Source organism: Myotis daubentonii, chromosome 8 (assembly GCF_963259705.1).
Source record: "Myotis daubentonii chromosome 8, mMyoDau2.1, whole genome shotgun sequence".
NCBI classification, from domain to species: Eukaryota; Metazoa; Chordata; class Mammalia; order Chiroptera; family Vespertilionidae; genus Myotis; species Myotis daubentonii.
In genome coordinates, this window is record NC_081847.1 from 84,835,036 (window position 1) to 84,851,920 (window position 16,885).

At 53.8% G+C, this 16,885-nt stretch overlaps 1 protein-coding gene and 1 pseudogene across 5 annotated transcripts in view; both read left to right on the plus strand.

Moving 5' to 3' along the window:
• The first annotated feature begins 1,107 nt into the window (after window positions 1-1,107).
• Window positions 1,108-16,885, plus strand: part of CTIF (cap binding complex dependent translation initiation factor) — a 235,386-nt gene continuing 219,608 nt past the window's right edge. Inside the window, exons 1-2 of one of the 5 annotated variants that reach the window (XM_059707250.1) lie at window positions 1,108-1,369; window positions 1,799-1,982. The gene's annotated coding sequence lies outside the window, so the exon portion shown is untranslated. The remainder of the gene's footprint in view (window positions 1,370-1,798; window positions 1,983-16,885) is intronic. The other 4 variants (XM_059707247.1, XM_059707249.1, XM_059707248.1 and 1 more) reach the window with 4 other exon arrangements.
• On the plus strand, window positions 12,819-12,919 carry LOC132240420 (U2 spliceosomal RNA; annotated as a pseudogene).

Sequence of the window (16,885 nt, forward strand, 5' to 3'; positions counted from 1 at the left end):
CTCTCTCATCTGGGGCATTTGTACTCTGTAGCCTTTGCCTTTGTTTAAAAACCTCCTCCAGGAAGCCTTCCCTGATCCTCTCCTCTCTCACCTCCATCCACCTTCCATCCTGGTTGGCTGCTTCACCTGAGGGTTCCCTAGCACTTTGTGCTTACGCCTATGTTGTGTTGACTTACCCCTATACTTGCATTGACTATAATCCTTACACCAGACTTTGAGCTTGAGGGCAGGGACTGAGGGTCTTACTTGTCTTAGCATTTCCAGACATGTCCTGTCTGTAGAAGTGCTCACCAAATGTTCTCTGAATTAATAAATGGATTTCTATGGCAATTACACCGTGTCACCCAATTCCTCCAAAGAGTTGATAATCCCTTGCTTTGGAGGGATGTGAAGCATCCTTCTCCTGAAGGCCTCTCTGTGCCAAGCTCAATGCCAGGAACCTAGTAGGTACCCAGAAAACATTGGTGATTTGGTTAAGCGATTACCGAATGTTCCATTGTATTGAATTCTCCCAGCCACCACGTCCCCTGTCCCAGCCCACAGCATGGCCAATGGAAAATTAATTGGTTGTAAAGTGCATATCCAATTACAACATCCTGCCCCTGCCACAGAGATGTTCAAATGTTAATTATAACATGCATCTCAATAACAGACAGCAGCATTTAATGCAGCATTAATCACGCCACTTGGGCCGGCCAATACATACACAAAGCTCTCTTTTATCTGCCATTAGGACAGACTTTGCACTTTAAGCGCCTAAGTCCTCATCCATAAAGCATCCCTGTCCCCAAAACCAAACCTTTCCCCGAAAGCCTGGACCGTGCCTAAGCCCTCAGTTTTCCCTACGCAGAGGTCCGCACCCAGGGCCGCGCCAGCGTCCAGGGGCGTTGGGCGCGGGTTTTGGCGTCGCTGCACTGGGATGCCTCGGATGCTCACGCGCATCCCGGCGCCGGGTTCTCCAGTGCCCGCCATCCCGGGAAAGAAAGGCGAACTACATTACCCAGCAGGCCTCGCGCCGCCCTCTTTCCTTTCAAGTCTTTGCACGTGGCCGGAGGGGAGGGCGGAGCCTGGACGTCACTCTCCAGCATTCTCTTTCCTTGTGTCAGAGCAGGGATATATTTTTTTCCTTCCTCTACTCCCTCCTCCCCCCCACCTGCCCCTCCCTCCCTCGTTCCCTTCCCTCCCTCCCTCCCTCCCTCCCTTCTTGGCTGGGTGTCCGCGCCCGGGAGCCCGAACCCCCTCCGCTGCCCGGACGCGCGGAACTCGCGGCAGGAGTCGGCTCTCGGGAGCCTCCTCCCTCCCTTCCCCTTCCCTGCCCCCTTCCCCCACCCCCGATCCGGCTCGGAGCGGCGGCCAGAGGAACCCCGAGGTGAGCATCCCCTCCGTCAGCCCCCCTCTTGTAGTCACCGCAGCTGGCGGACGGATTCAGGGACCTGGGAGGAAGGCTGCGTGCCGTGCGCGTGCTTATAGGTAAATCCGGGAAAACCGCCCGAAACAATTAGCCCCTTCCCCCTCCCTGCGCCCGGGGCAGCCGGGCGTCCGCGCTCAGCCGTGGTCCTCCTTTCTATCGGGGGTCGCACTCCTCGGGCTCGGCACTCCCGAGGTTTGCCCCTTCCCTCCGGGTGCCCCGCCCGCAGGGAGCCCTGGCCCTGGAGCGCGGGTGGGGAGGGGTCCCCAGGGGCGCGCGGCTGGAGCCCGGCTGGCGTTGGACCCGCGCGGTGTAGCCGCTGTCATGTGCCGGGTTCCGAGCGGGGGGAGGCAGAGAGCGAGCGTGATTCCTCTCCCTTTTGTTTTGAAGCCCGCATTGGCTGCAGCCAGCAGTTGGTGGAGTGGCGGCCGAACTTGCAGCTGTTCCGACCGTGCTCCGCCGAGGTAGGAGCGCGGCGCCCACAGCCGCTCTCGCCGGAGGCTGCTGCCCTCGCGGCCGCAGGGGGACCCGGAGAGAGTCTCCACGCCGCCCCTCCCTCCGCCGGTGAGTGATTGTGTCTGTGGCTGCGGCTGTGTGTGCGCGCCCGTCCCCGCGGGCTCGGGGCTGGCTGTCGTCTAGACAGTCTGCACCCTCCCTCTGTCCCCGGTTAGCCCGCGGGCCGCGGGGGGCGCAGGGCGTGGGAGCAGAGGAGGGAATCCATTGCGGTTGCAGACTTGGACACTCCCCACCGTGGTGGTTCTGTTGGCTCTTTAAATTATTATACCGTCGCCACGGCGTCATCGGGCCTGGGGAAGCGTTCCGCCGGCGGAGCGGGGGTTAGGTTGACAGGCTCTGACCAACGAGGCTCGCGCTGGCGAGTGGCTCGAGCGGCCGCGGGGTGGGCTCCGGCTCGGCGTTTTCAGGCCGTAGAGCAGGTGACTTGTCCCGGACGCTGGTCTTGGCGGAGGGCGGGCAGGGGGCGGTGGCTCGGTCCGCGGTGGAGGTCTGAGCTCCCGAGGGCCGCGCGGGGGAGCCGGGTGCGTCTTGGAGGGGGTGTCCCAGGGACCGCGCGTCGCCGATATGAGTGTAAGTCTCTCCTTTGGCGTTAAAAGAGGAGCGAGGGTCTGAGCCCCTCCTCTGGGCGGCGTTGGCAGTGCGGTTTCGTGGAGTTTGCAGGGTTGGGATTGGGGGGCAGCCGTGAGCTGGAAGGGGGTGCGGCGTGTAAAGGGGAGGGATGGCTGGCGGCGCGGGGTGGGTCGCACACCCGGGAGTGAAGCGTCGCCTCCCCCGCCCAGCTGTCTGTGAGTACACACCGCTCCGGCGTGGGGAGTGGGGGGCGGGGGGGACCGCAGTCCGCTGCAGAGTGGGGACGCGCCCGGGTCTTGATCTCGGTGGAGATGGGTCCCGTCAGCCCCCTGGTGGTCCCAGTTGGGTTCCTAGTCTTGTGTGTCCGCGCGCGTGCGTGCGTGCCCGTGTTACTTAGAGAGGGGGTCGTGCTTGCGTGTGTGCCGGGTTCACAAGGGAGTCCCAGGCCCGAGGGCGGCGGGAGACCCGCAGTTCCTATCTCCGCATCTCACGCCCCTAGACCTGACTGGCTGCAGCGCTGGGGAGGGGTGGTCTGGCTGAACCGGGAGAAGCCTTGGGGAGCTCGAGTGCTCTCTCCCCGCCTCCTTCGCCGCCCCCACGCTTGGGCTGACCCCTGTACCGAGGCGCTCTGTGGGTATGCATGCCCCAGCAGACCCTGGAGGGAACCGGTGCGCTCTGCGCCCCCCTCCCAATTCTGCGTCCTAGAGGCCGTGTGGGCCAAAGGCTGGCCCGCAGTCCCGGTCCCGGCCCAGGCCCGCCCGGCCCGGCGCTGCCGCCTCGCTGCTGCTGCTGCTGGATGCCCAGACCGTGCCTCTGTCGGCTCCGCCCACCGGGCTCAGGCTCCGTGGCCCGGGGATTATCTCCCAGGCTGGAGGCCCGCGAGAGCTAAGGAAGGAAGCCGCTGGAGCTGCTGGCTTCTAGGCGGCTGGAGGCTCAGGCCGGGGAAGGTGACACAGCACGAGCCGCTGCTGCCCTGCCCCCGGAGCTAGAGGAGAGAGAAGGTGCCGCCCAGAGGGCGGAGAGGGGCTGCAGGCTGTCCGGCAGGCCCTCTGGCCTAGCGCTGGGTCCGTGCCCAAAACCTCAGGAATCCCGGTTGCGAGCATGCTCGGATCTCAGGAGAAAAGTGCCTGGCTTTCAAGAAAACCCAGTTACATGAGAACAGAATGCACGGAACAAGCCCCTCACAGGATGCACTCAGGTTGCGGGAGGAAGCTCCCTTTGAGTGTTTGGAACAGGACTAGGTTTACACACAGATCACCCCATCTGCTGTCCAGTGTCTGTCCTGGATTGTGTACGCTTGGAGGCAGTGATTTTGTACCGCCTTCTGGGGGACAGTGTCATCAGTGGTTAACAGATTGCTGGAATAATGTTTGACTTTTCAGGATGACCCTGCCTTGTGTACACTGCATTGATTAAGATGGTCCTGTGAGGCAGGACTCTCAGTGGGAGAAGGGCTACTTTCCCCTCTTTGTGATTTCTCTTCTCAGCCTATGGCTTTTAGTTGAAATAGTGGCGCCCACCGCCCTCCAGTAGGTCTTGCCACCCCAGGAAGTACTGAATCTGAGAAAGGGGGTAAATTAATGCTGGTAATCACTCTTGTCAAGACACTTGTGATTGGCTACCAGTCCTAATGACAGTAGCCGCTAAAGAATAGAAGTCTGCATTGCTGTTATTATCACGCATGAAAATTTCCTGTCGGTGAACGGTTATCTGTTTTTATACCTCGAATATATTCCAGAATCATACCTGCATGTAATAAATGCATATGGTACACGTATTTATGTGACACATGCCTGTGTTCACATGGGTGTGTTAATGGAGTTGTTATTGGATCCAAGGTTTATTCTTTATTTACTGGTTTCAAAACCATCGAATTTAGAGTGTAGACTCCTGAGAAACCATCTCAGGTTATACTCCCTGTCCCCTCCATCTCCAGGGACAGGACCCCCCACCCCAAAAAAGCAAAGAACTCCAACATGTATGTATGTGTATGTGTATATATATATATTTCTCAGAGTTCATGTACATGAGGGTTCTCAGACACAGCCTGAAGAAGGGTTATTAAGGTTAGCCAAGTAATCAACCATTTATTCCCAAATATGTATTGAGTACCTACCTGTGTATAGAGCTTAAAATGTATACAAAGAAAATGTAACATATGGCCCCTGCTTGCCAAAAACCGACTCTAACTGGAGATGAATGTGAGATTTTTAAGTCCAACAGATGTTTATTGAACACCTACCGTAAGCTAGATATGCTGCTGTGATTGGGGCACACAAAGATAAGAGCAGAAACAGCTACGTTGTTACAGGGCAATAGCACGGATGATTCAGACACCGTAGGAGGGAATAAATCATAAATATTTTAGAGCAAGCACCCTGGGACTTCATCAGTTTCACGTATGTGTGTTGCAAGGGACTCAAAAGGCTGGTTCCTGTCCTAGAGCGAATACAGGAGGAAGTAACGGAGGGAGAAGAGCCTCATGGCCCTTGTGATTTTGGACTTCAGACTGTTTGGAACCTCCCAGGTGGGTCCAGAGGTACTGTGTGTCCTTCTGGGAAGTTAAGCAGCTGGTGGGAAATAACCCCGAAGCCAGCCTACGGCTCACTGCGCTGAGCCTTGAGGAGCTCACAGGTTGTTCTCCATGGTCCTGCCCCAGCTCTGCTGGGCTCTGCTGGGCTGTAATGGGCAGCGATAGGCTGCTGTCTTCTGCGATAGGCTCAGGGTTTGGTCGAGGTCTCACTCAGAGCCCGAGTTTAGCGTCTGTCTTACAGGTCTGTGTAGGTGTTTTTGTTTTTTTTTGTTTTTATATATATTTTATTGATTTTTTACAGGGAGGAAGGGAGAGAGATAGAGAGCTAGAAACATCGATGAGAGAGAAACATCGATCAGCTGCCTCCTGCACATCTCCCACTGGGGATGTGCCCGCAACCCAGGTACATGCCCCCGACCGGAATCGAACCTGGGACCCTTCAGTCCGCAGGCCGACGCTTCATCCACTGAGCCAAACCGGCTTCGGCTGTGTAGGTGTTTTAATATGGGTCTCTTTGCATCTATTCATTCCCAAACTCAACTTCTGGGGTCCCTGACACTGTCCTCCAATTTCCTCTGAGTTGCAGAGTCCACTGCCCTTGCTTTTAAGGTTCTGTTGTTTGCAGTTCAGATCATGAAGGAGGAAGCAGGCAGTGGTGGTTAGGATGGAGAAAGAATCCTGAGCCCGCATACAGAACATAGGCACAAGCAGACGGGCAAATTGCAGTTTTGGGGAATTCTCCGAAGAGGATGGTATTTCTGCATCGCTTACCCAATAATGTGGCAGCCCCTTTTGATGTTCTTTTTTTGGGGGCAGGGGGGAGGGGGAGCGTTCCTCTACCTCAGGGTCTCACCGCTGACTCACTGGTCACCTGAGCTCAGCTGCTCACATCCAGGCTTTGCTCTTCTGTCTTCCTGCCTCCCCCTGCACACACTTTCATTTAGAACAATGCTGCAATGGTGGCCTTCCTGAGTTGTCACCATGATGACTTATCGGCATCTGCCTCTTATTTCTCAGTTACACCCAGGCTAGAGCTGTGTTTCAGAACAGGGTGAGAACAGACCCATCCTCAGATCCTAGGCACCCAGAGCTGGGAAGGCCTTGTTGATGAGCTGGTCTCCACGTGAGGACCTGAGGCTCAGAGGGATGAGACGGCTTGCACAAAGTGGCTGGGAGCCCTGGAGAGTGGCACACGAAATCCTGGATTTTGATGCCTCATCCAATCCACTTTCTGTATACTATGGTGTTTTCTGGGGGGAGGGGGGGCACGAAAGTGGGGTTCTTACTTCCCAAAGAGGGAGAATTCTGCATCTTCTCGCCTCTCCTCTGGTTCCAGGAAAGGCTCTGGAGTTCATCATACAGTCTTGAGATTGCTTTTCTTCGAGACTGGCCCGGCCTTCCCTGCCCTCTCTCTCACCTTGGGCATGCAGGAATCTGGGAGAGGTGGTGGGCCTTGGGCCCTCCCGTACTCGTAAGTTTGGCCTTTTGCTTTCATCCCCTGTGACCTGGACCCATGGCAAGGTCCCTTCCCATGGCAGGGTCTTCAGGAACCTCCCGACAGTGAAGAGGACCCACAGATTTCATTTGATTCTCACCCGACTCAAGTGAGGAGAAAAACTGCCAGTGGAAAGGTCATGGGGTTGGGCAGGGGATTGGTTGGCACTGGAAACTATTCTAATACCCGACATTGATTTGGCTTTACCCTTTGCAGAGCATTTCACACAACTGATCCCATCTGCTCTTCATAGCAGTCCTGTGCGGCTGTTATCATTATTCCCATTTTGCAGATGAGGAAACTGAGCCACTGTAGTAGAGCAGGGATCTGAACCCTGGTCCTCAGACTTCAAGTCCACTGCCTGGGGCTGAGGTGGCCCACCGTGTCACCTCACATTGCAGTTTTGTGAGTAGAGGGCCTTGAACTTTTCGGAACTTTTTTATGTCCACTGTTGGCTCACATCCAGCCAGGGAACCAGACCCAAATGCTAAGTTAGTTACCCAGAGGGTGGGTTGGATAACGGATGGGAGGCAGTGATTATAGCAGTGGTCTGGGGCTAGTTTGGGGTGATTTCACGGAAAGGGGTGAATTTCGGAATAGATCTGGGGTTGTGGAGGACTTAGAGGAGGTTTTCAGCTGGGGCAATGGCACAAAACTGCTAGAGGGGAAATTGTGGAATAGGGACTGGGAGTGGAGCCGACTAAGAAGGTTTGGTGGTCATCCTGAAGTCAGAAGGCTCTGTTTCTATGCCTGACTCTGCCAGAACCTGGGGCTACAACAGTGAGTGGGCACAGCCCCCACTTCCTGCAAGAGGCCTACTCTATTGCCCAGGAGACACTTAAACAGTACCTTCAGTGTGGTGTGGTGAGTGCAGGCAGTTAAATTCTGCATGGGGCAGTAAATGCAGGGGTAGAGAAAGTCCCGAGGGCCTCACAGTAGCACGGACAAGGGGGCCCTGTCCTTGCCTCAAGATCAGGGAGTGCTTCCTGCAGGAGATCACATAGGTGCTGCAGCTGAAAGAGAATTAACCAGGAGAGGAGATGGGAGAAGGGCATTCAGGGGTAGGAACAGCATGTGCAAAGGTGTAGAGGCCTGAGGCTGTCTGGGTACAAGGAGGGACGGAAGCTGTGAGGTCGGAGTACAAGGGCAGAGAGGCAGACAAGGCTCAGGAGTGAGGAGCTTTGTGAGCCTGGCTGGGACCTTGGCTGTTAGCCCGCAGGTAGAGCCTGGAGGACGGGCCATTAAGCAGAGTCGAGGTGTGCCACCGTGGAACAGAAGGGAGTGGGACTGGGAGTTGGGCAGCTGCAGAGCAGATGAGGGAATGACAGGCTCCATTCGGTTCCGGTCACAGGGGATGAGGCCTGGAGCCAGGGCCATGCGTATGGAGATGGAGGAAGGTTATATATATATAACCTTTATTCCATATGTATATATGGAATAAAGTCTTCAGTGACTGCTTAGCTTTGGGGGACAAGGAAAGAGCCCAGTGCCTCCCAGGTTCCTGGCTCACTGACTTGGTGGGTGGCGGCCGTTACCCAGGTGTGACCTGGGTGACCTGGGTGCTGGAGCAGGTCAGCTAGGGTTGGGGCAGGGGGAGGGTTGTGGGGAGTCATTGTTACACACGTTGAATTGGAATTGCCGAGAGGGTAATCCAGTGGCAGCTGTCTTACACAGGGCACGGTGCGCAGGGTGGAAGCCTGAGGAAGCAGTGTGGGCGGGGGCCACAGACCCGGGAGTGGGGAAGGGTCTGCTGCGAGTGGACCGAGGTGGGGCTGCTGTAGACAATAAGGAGACCTCTTCCTCCCATTGTCAGAGGATCCTTTGTCATGCCGCTTGCCGCTGTCATCAGGGAAGCCAGGCGGGGATGCTGTGTCATGCTGGAGGCCCAGCTGGCAGAATCCAGCGACAGCCAAGAATGAGCTTCAGCTGGAAGCATTGGAGGGCGTTAGGGGACTGGCGTGTGCATTTTTAAGGCCCATGGTGAGCAGGTGCTGTCCCAGGCCCTGGGGCCATGAGTAAAGGGCAGGGAAGATGTGGAGAAGGCAGTCCAGTTGGGAGACGGGATGTGGACTTAAGAGGCCACGTAAAAGCTGTAACCACCTGGGCAGAGTCGCGTGCAAATCGAACAGAAGAGTGGCTACTTCTCTTCCTGCCGCCCTGGAGCTGTGCATTTTAGGCAGAGCTCCAGCCTTTTCAGTTTTTAATCCTTGGGGCCTAAGACAGTGCCTGGCGCATAGTAGGTGCTCAGCCTATGTCTGTGGATCTTCAGGGATGTGGCCAGTCAGTTGTTTGGGGGTGGGAGGTCAGCCAAGGAAAGTTTCCATGGACAAGACCAAAGAGGGTATTCCAACACCGATGGAGAATATTTTTAGTACCACAGTGGAGTAAAAATCTTGAAAACCTTCCAACTCCCAAGTACCTAGAAATGCTGTATAAACTAGCATCCTTTCAAAGAAGAGCTGAGCTCATAAGATGTAAAGAAAAGCCAGAGGACTCAAAAGTGAGTGTGGACAGGAAGCTTGCCCATATGCTAGGCCAGTCCTGTGGAGAGGTGGTGCCAGAGGTGGGGCGGGGCGGGGGGGGGGGGGTGTTGAGGGGTGGTTTCTGGTCTCAGAACAAAAGGGGGTTGAGTCCTGATAACATCTCCAGGACCAGGGGTGAGACTGGGAGTTGGAGCAGAGAGGGGCCCTGTTAAGGTTTGCGTGCTCGGAGGAAGGACAGGGGGAGGGGGGGTGGGGGGGGTTGGGGGAGCTTGTCAGTCTTGGCCTGGATCTGGGGTGGGGGGAAAAATCTTCCCTGGAAACTCTGCTTTTGGATGTGATCTGGAGGTCCTGAGAGGAGGAATTAGCATATAAGGCCCTGGGGAGCAGGGTCCTCCAGCCTGTGGTCTAGGCCCTCAGGGATGCCAGGAAGGTCCTGGGGCTCTTCACCCTTTGCTGACTTGGGTCTCAACCTTGGAGAGATGCTGCAGGACCTGGGTGGCCCCAGTGAGTGAGTGAGTGAGTGAGGAGGAGGAGAGAGAGGCCTTGTTCGAAACCTTTAAAAAAAGTTTTTGTTGATTTTTAGAGAGAGGGGAAGGGAGAGAGAGAGAGAGAGAGAGAGAGAGAGAGAGAGAGAAAGAAACATTGATTGGCTGCCTCCCGCATCCCCAGGCCTGTGCAGGACCGGGAATTGAACTGGCGTCCTTTTGGTGCATGGGTTGACACTCAACCACTGACCCATACTGAGCAGGGCTTGAAACCTTTGAAAAGGGCCTCAGGACAACTGCACCCCCGTGGGGCGTGTGCAGGGCTGCGTGAGGGGCTGTTCCTGCCCCGGGCTTCACCTCTTCACAGCAGCCTGCAGACAAGTCCAGGGAGGCCAGAATGTTCTCCCCTGCCTGCCATTCACTCGGCCAGGAGCTTACAGATGAGGCTCTGTCCAGGTTCCCCCTAAAGGTGCCCTATGCAGATTCCAGTTGCTACTCATGCCCCAGATTGTGCGTCAGACTGGCTCCCCCAAGCCCGGAGTCTTGAGTTCCTAGAATTTCAAACTGGGGAGACATCTTGGAGGTCACCGCCCATCCCCGCTGTGTGGCAGTCCTGAGCACATCAGCACTTGCTCAGATGCTTCCCACGGCTGAGCGAGTACACGCCGGAGTGTATGGCCTGTGGGGCCGCGCCTTCCCTTACCAGAGGCTGTTGCCGCTGCGAAGGTCTTCTGTGAACGTCAGCCACTGCCCAGCCCTTTCCACCCCTCGCCCCGTGGCTGTCCAGAGAGATGTCTTCACTGTCCCACTTCTTCTGATGGCTTTAATTTGTCAAGCTAAGATTCTGTGACAATCCAGCCAACTTCTAGCCTAACTTTAGCACAGAAGGCGCTTTGAAGATCAGATGTAAGCTTAGCTGAGCTGGCTGCGTAGATGCAGCCTGTGATGTAAGTAGAAGTTAGAGAAGCTCTGGCTCAGTGCTTTCCAGATTACCACGAGAGAAGCAGCAGCACACACTGCATGTTCTTTCCTCCAACACCCAGAAAGCATCTGGGCTCATAAGTAAGTGACTCAGGAATTGGGGTTCATTGAGTGTATTATGTGCCCGGCACAGTGCTAAGCATTCTGTTTGCCTCTCTGCATCAAAGCAACTTCCATGAGGGAGAGAGACAGAGAGGCAGAGACATGGAAATGCCTAACTGTAGCTGTGGCAGTTGAGCCTGAAGTTATTTAGAAAGAATGTGTGTGGTTCCATCCGGGCCAGGTGGAGCTGACCCTCCCCCTTGCTGTTCCCTTGTAGGGCCTACCCCCTGTGGTAGCAATGTCCTGGTCTCACCACAGGTCTTGACCACATTTGTGGGGCATTTGCTGAGATACTTAGGGTTGTGAGCCCTGAGATCAAGAAAGTGGCCTCCTGGGGAATCCACGTCTTGGTGTGTCACCAAGTAGGATGGTGCTCACCAGCACAGTGTTTTGGAGAGCATGCTGCCTGTCTGTCTGTCTCTTGAGGTCAGTCTACAGTCCCTGGGCTTTCTCAGGGAGCAGAGGCTTTCTGTCCCTTTGCATCTGCAGGATGGTCAGCGCCTGTGGGCTCATCTGTTCACTAGCTGCCATGACAGGTGACCAGGAGCACGGCTGCCTTTGCAGCGAGGTTGCATCAAGTCAGCTGGACGCCCCGATGTGCGCTGCCAGTTGCATATTGGACCCAGTGCTAACAGCACTTGGTGGGGAGGGCCAGGGATTCTGGAAAGCACCCAATTTCTCCTCTTTTCCCTCCAAAAAATGGTTCCTCATGCTCACATTGCACTGGTTTGCCTCGATCCTTTAGCTCCAGGCTCTTACCCGTTGCATTTGGTTCAGTTTAGCAGGACGTGTGTCAGACGCCTGCGGCGCACCCGGCTCTGAATGAGGTGAGATGAATTCTGGTGAAACTGGCAGGGCCCCAGCCTCCCATCTGCATCTCGGCGGGGAAGACAGAACGGCCTTATGGGAAGTTCTGGATAAGGAGAAAGAAAAGTGTGCTGAGGCAGCCAGAGGTGACTCTACTTTTTTGTGGAAAAGGACACACTTTTGAGAGTAAAAAGGGGTGCTGTTAACAGGCCTGCTGGGGCACAGCTGTCAACTGGGATTGTCCTTATGGCCACCAGAGAGGGTATTTTGCGTGTGGGTCACACCTGGCACTATTATCATTTACACTGCAGGATGCACATGTGGTGATGGGGGTAGCGGCGCGCCCAGGAGAAACCAGCATCTGTTTCCTCATTTTGTTTCAGAACCAGAGAGGAAAGTATTATCTGTGGGGACCATGGACTCAGCTTTCTGATGGGGCTCAGTTTCCAGCCACAAGGACCTATCTTAGACCTGTCCATGACCTTGCTTTTAGGATTGGAGATGGAAGTTGGAGAGAGAAAAACACCTGACTTGTAGGGTGTTGGCTATTGGCAAAAGAACATAGGACTAACAGTGGCTTGAAAAGCAAGGTGTTTGTAGACCCACGTAGCCAGAGGTCTGAAGATAGGGGTCCTAGGGTTGGTTCCTTCAGTGGCTCAGTAGTGATTTCAAGGACTTATTCTAACCTTCTAGGCTACCATTCCAGCATGTTGGCCTTTGTCCTCGGTGCGCTGTCTCCTCATGGTCACAGCATGGCTACCACTACTCCAGACATCACATTCTCATAACTGCATCTGCAGGCTGTGGGGAGCCGATATAGGACTAAGTCTCAGACTGACCTGTTGGCAAAGTCACAAACAAGTCCCAGCTTAGAGGGCACAGTCCTCTTAAGCATAATTAGGCTTGACCTTATGATGCTCCCTAGATCTTATCGGGAAGCTAATGGGCTGAGGGAAGTGCAGCAAGAACAAGAACAAAAACAAGTGAAACACAAGAACAGTGTAAACAAGTGAAACTCACAAGAACAGTGTAACTATGGTCAAAACAAGTGAAACTCACAAGAACAGTGTAACTATGGAAACCACTACCTTGTTTACCTCTGACTATAAAATAAAGGCTCAGCTTGCCTCAAGATCTTTCTCTGTGGCCTCAGCCAGGCACAGGAAGATCGCGGAGACTAAAGAGAGCTAGAGAGCTCTGAACACTGTCTCCATGTAAAACATTCTTCGCCGACTCCGTCCACACCTTTGGGAACCCCTGGACCGCTGGGGCTGGACCCCGGCAGCAGGCAATCAGGAAGGTAAACTTCTGGTTTCTCCTTGTGTCTTGATGTATCAGGGAGGGGGAAATTTTCCAGAATCCTCCCACTAAAATTTTCATCAAGTCTGTTGAAGAGAAATGGGTCAATACCCATGCCTAAGCTCAAGTCGAGGTTGAGATCGCTTCTCGGCCTTTTGGCTAAGATTGAGTGTAGTATCTGTTCTTATCAGTTTTAATATCTAGTAGGGTTGAACTAGCAAGTTTTCTGCCTCATCTGTAGAGGCGAGGTCTGCTTATAGGGAAGTGGGAAGGGGAATGATGGTTGGGGAAACAACAATTAATGTTTGCCTCACCAAATTTTAATATGATTTTATTTATGTATTTGGGGAGGTGTCACCTTTATTGCGATGAAATTTTTTAAATATATTTTTATTGATTTCAGAGAAGAAGGTAGAAGGAGAGAGATAGAAACATCAATGAGAGTGAATCATTGATCGGCTGCCTTCTACATGCCCCACACTGGGGATTGAGCCCACACCCAGGCATGTGCCCCAACCGGGAATCGAACCGTGACTTTCTGATTCATAGGTCAATGCTCAACCACTGAGCCATGCTGGCCGGGCAAGAAATGAAATTTTTTATACCTACACTCCCTGGCTCTGGCAACCACTGATCTGCTTTCTCGCACTATAGTTTTGCCTTTTCTAGTTGTTATTATTGCTTAACCCACAGGAAATATTGGGGCATGGGACCCCAGTTGTCCAATGAAGGCCTCTTGTGTGATTTCAGTAAGTGGGTTCTATGTCCCCTCCCCCAGGGTCCCCTCCAGTTTTCCTGCCACCGGGGCCAGGTAGAGAACCTGCAGGCAGAATGGTCCAGAGGGAAGGAGCATATGTGGCTGGTGGCCTGGACAGCAGGACTGGAGATGCCTGAGGGCCTGAGGCTCTGGCTGGTCAGTGGCAGACAGTGGTCACCTTTGCCGGTGACCCTGAGGATTGAAAGAGGAAATTGCCTCTCAGAGTGGTTTGGACACCTGGTATCTAGCAGTGTCAGGTCTCTTGCCCATGCTGATTGGGAATTTTAGGGAACGCAGGCCATGGGAAGATGGTGGTGGTCACCACCTTCCCCTCCCCCAACCACCCTTCCCTTCATCCATGCAAATAGCCCAGGCCTCTGGCCACCACCCAACAACCCCCTGGGGCCAATCCTTCCCCTCCGGGCTCTTCTACACTCGTCTCAGATGGTCACTTTTATCTTCCTCCTCCACTCCAGCATCTGGTCTATAAATCTTCAGGGCACTCAGCACTTCCCATCGCTCCCATCAGCCCTTGGATCCTTGCTTGGTCTGTTCTCTGAGATCAGAAGCACCTTGAAGACACTATCCTCGTCTGAGCCCTCTGTGGATTCCCGTAGGGCGAGGGCAGTGCCGGCCATAAGATCCCTGCTCATGAAACCAAGTTGTTTTTAAAAGCAAAATGCGTATTTATAGAATGATGAAGGGCACTTCCTTATTTTTGGACATCTCTCCACACCAGTTCAGTGTGGCCCAGCACAGTGGTCTGGATAAGGATTCATGGATTTCTACATGGGGGCGGGGGGGGGGGGGTGGTGGTTGGGGGTTGGTTAACAGTTGTAAGTATGCAAAACACAGTTTATTCTAGTATTATCATTTTTTTAAAATATTTTTTTTTATTGATTTCAGAGAGGAAGGGAGAGAGAGAAACATCAGTGATGAGAGAGAATCATTGATTGGTTGCCTTCTGCATGCCCCCTACTGGGAATCGAGCCTGCAATCCGGGCATGTATCCCTGACTGGAATTGAACCTGGGACCCTTCAGACCAGAGGCTGATGCTCTAGCCACTAAGCCAAACCAACTAGGGCCATTCTTGTATTATCATTTAATAATTATTTACATTTATTTCCATACGAACAACTGTAAACCTACTTTTGCCCCACTCTGTATTTCTTTCCTAGAGAAAAAAAGGTAACCGATCATGCTATTATGGGTTGAATGTTCTTATCCCCTCCCACCTCAGTCTATTGAAGTCCTAACCGCACCCCCCCCCCCACCCAGGACCTCAGAATGTGACTGTATTTGAAGATGAGACCCTTAAAGAGGTGATTATGAGGTCCTGTGGGTGGGCCCTAATCCAATATGACGGCTGTCCTTAAGAGAAGAGGAGATTAGGACACGACTAGACACAGCCCAGCCCGAGGGACGAGCATGTGAGGGAGGACACAGTGAGAAGGCAGCCATCTATAAGCCAAGAAGAGAGGCCTTAGAAGGAACCAACCTGCTACACCTTAATCGCGATTTCTAGCCTCCAGAGCTGTAAGACAGCACGTTTCTGTTGCTTAGGCCGCCCAGTCTGTGCTGTTTCGTTGGGCCAGGCTATGGATCCGGGTCTGTGTGACTCTAACATCCTGAACTCTGCCCTGTGAGCTGCTGTGTTTAGGCATTGGGGGAGATGGGGGTCAACTCAGGGATTGAACAGGTGGGATTTCTCCAGAAACCCCGGGCAATCCAAAAATAAAGCCCTAACATTTGTTAAGTATTACAGTATTAACGTGTTTAGCGAGCACTTTACATGTGTTATCTTTATTAGCCTTCATAGCTCCTATTTTTATAGATGAGAAAATGAGGAAACAGAGAGGCTAAGCAATTTCCCTGAGGTCACACAGCTGAGAAGTGACCTAGCCCATTTTGCTCCAGTTTTACCTCTTAACCATCACACACCGGGACTGACAAGTTATGCTGAGGTCTCCTTGTGATGTTCTGGAAAGGTCGCCGGTCTTAGGTCTGCCACTAATGCCACCTGGGTGGTCTTTGGCAGTCACTGCACACCTGGATGTTTTCTCCTCAGTGACCTCAGGGATTGGATGAGTGAATATCAAAGATCTCCGTTCGCCTCTCCCTGAGGTTCCCAGTGCCAGGCCTCTGAGGCATAGCGAGGAAGAACCCCTGTGATGTCATTTTCAACACCTGCCAGCGTCTAACGTAGCAGCTCTAGATCTCCCGGATTTGGCCAGTTGAACCTATGGCTTGGCAGTTTGTTCTTCCTGATAAAATTGATTCCTTTTCAGTAAGGTAGAAATTATCCCACCCAGTGCCAGGCCGTGTTCCAGGTCTCTTAAGGATGTCGGCTTCCGGTTACGTCAGCAGAAGGGTGTGGGAAAAGGGTTGCTGGTGAGTGATGTAATGTGTTTCCTTCCTCTGGATAAAACACACGTGGTTCACTGCAGCCTCATTCCTGTGAGAGAGAAACCAGCCACGTGGGCAACGACCACTGGGAGCTCAGAGTGAGCCGCAGACCTCTGCGTCTTTAGCCATCTCGTTTCCATTTCCCATGAGACCCAGGTGGCTGGCGGGTGAGGGTGAGGGTGAGGAGAGGGTGGCAGGTGGTTCCAGGAGTCCACGGACTGAACACAAGGCAGTAAGGACAAGGAGGAGGTTGCCTGAGCTCCTGTGGACACTCTCGGGGACCTAGTTTTAAACCTCCAGCAGGCTAGCTCCTGGTGTGTCCCCACAGGGCTGCAGTGACTTTAGTTACCTCATTAGGGCCAGGCTTACTTAATGTGTCAGTAATAGATTTGAGAGCCAGAAAAGCTCTAGAGTACCGAGATCCCAGTTCCCCAGCCGCCTGCTGACGACCTCCATAGCTCGAATCCCCAGCTCCCCGGGTTCAGCGTTCGCCGGGCCGGGAGGAAAGGCCAGCCGAGTGGTTCACTCACGTGGGTGAGTAGACACTGAGCACCCCCAGTCGCTGTGAGCGGGCTTTCATGCTTTTGTCAGCCACACCCGGCGTTATGACGCCTGGCATTCTTGTGAGGTGACTGGAGAGCTGGCTGGGTCAATGTGACGCTTCCAGTGGGGACATTGAGGCAAGAAAAAGAAGGTGACTTGGCCAAGGTCACGACATACCATATCTGCCCGCGAGAAAACAAATTAAAGGCTGGTACTCTATTCAGTTACTCCCCACCCCCCGCTCTGCCTTAAAGCCCGAAAAATCATTTGGTCTGCCCCTGCCAAGGCATCAAGGGTGAGTTAATGAAATGTTTGACCAAGTAGAGCAGGCTGATGTTTAAGTTGATGATTTTGTATGGCCCTCGAATGCTGGTGTAAATATCCAAGTGGCCCTTGGCAGGAGAAGGTTCCCCACCCCTGCCTTCAAGTGTGGCATCATACTACCGATGGCGTACATGCTGACTTCCAGTTGAAAGTCTATGAACTTATAAAAAATTTA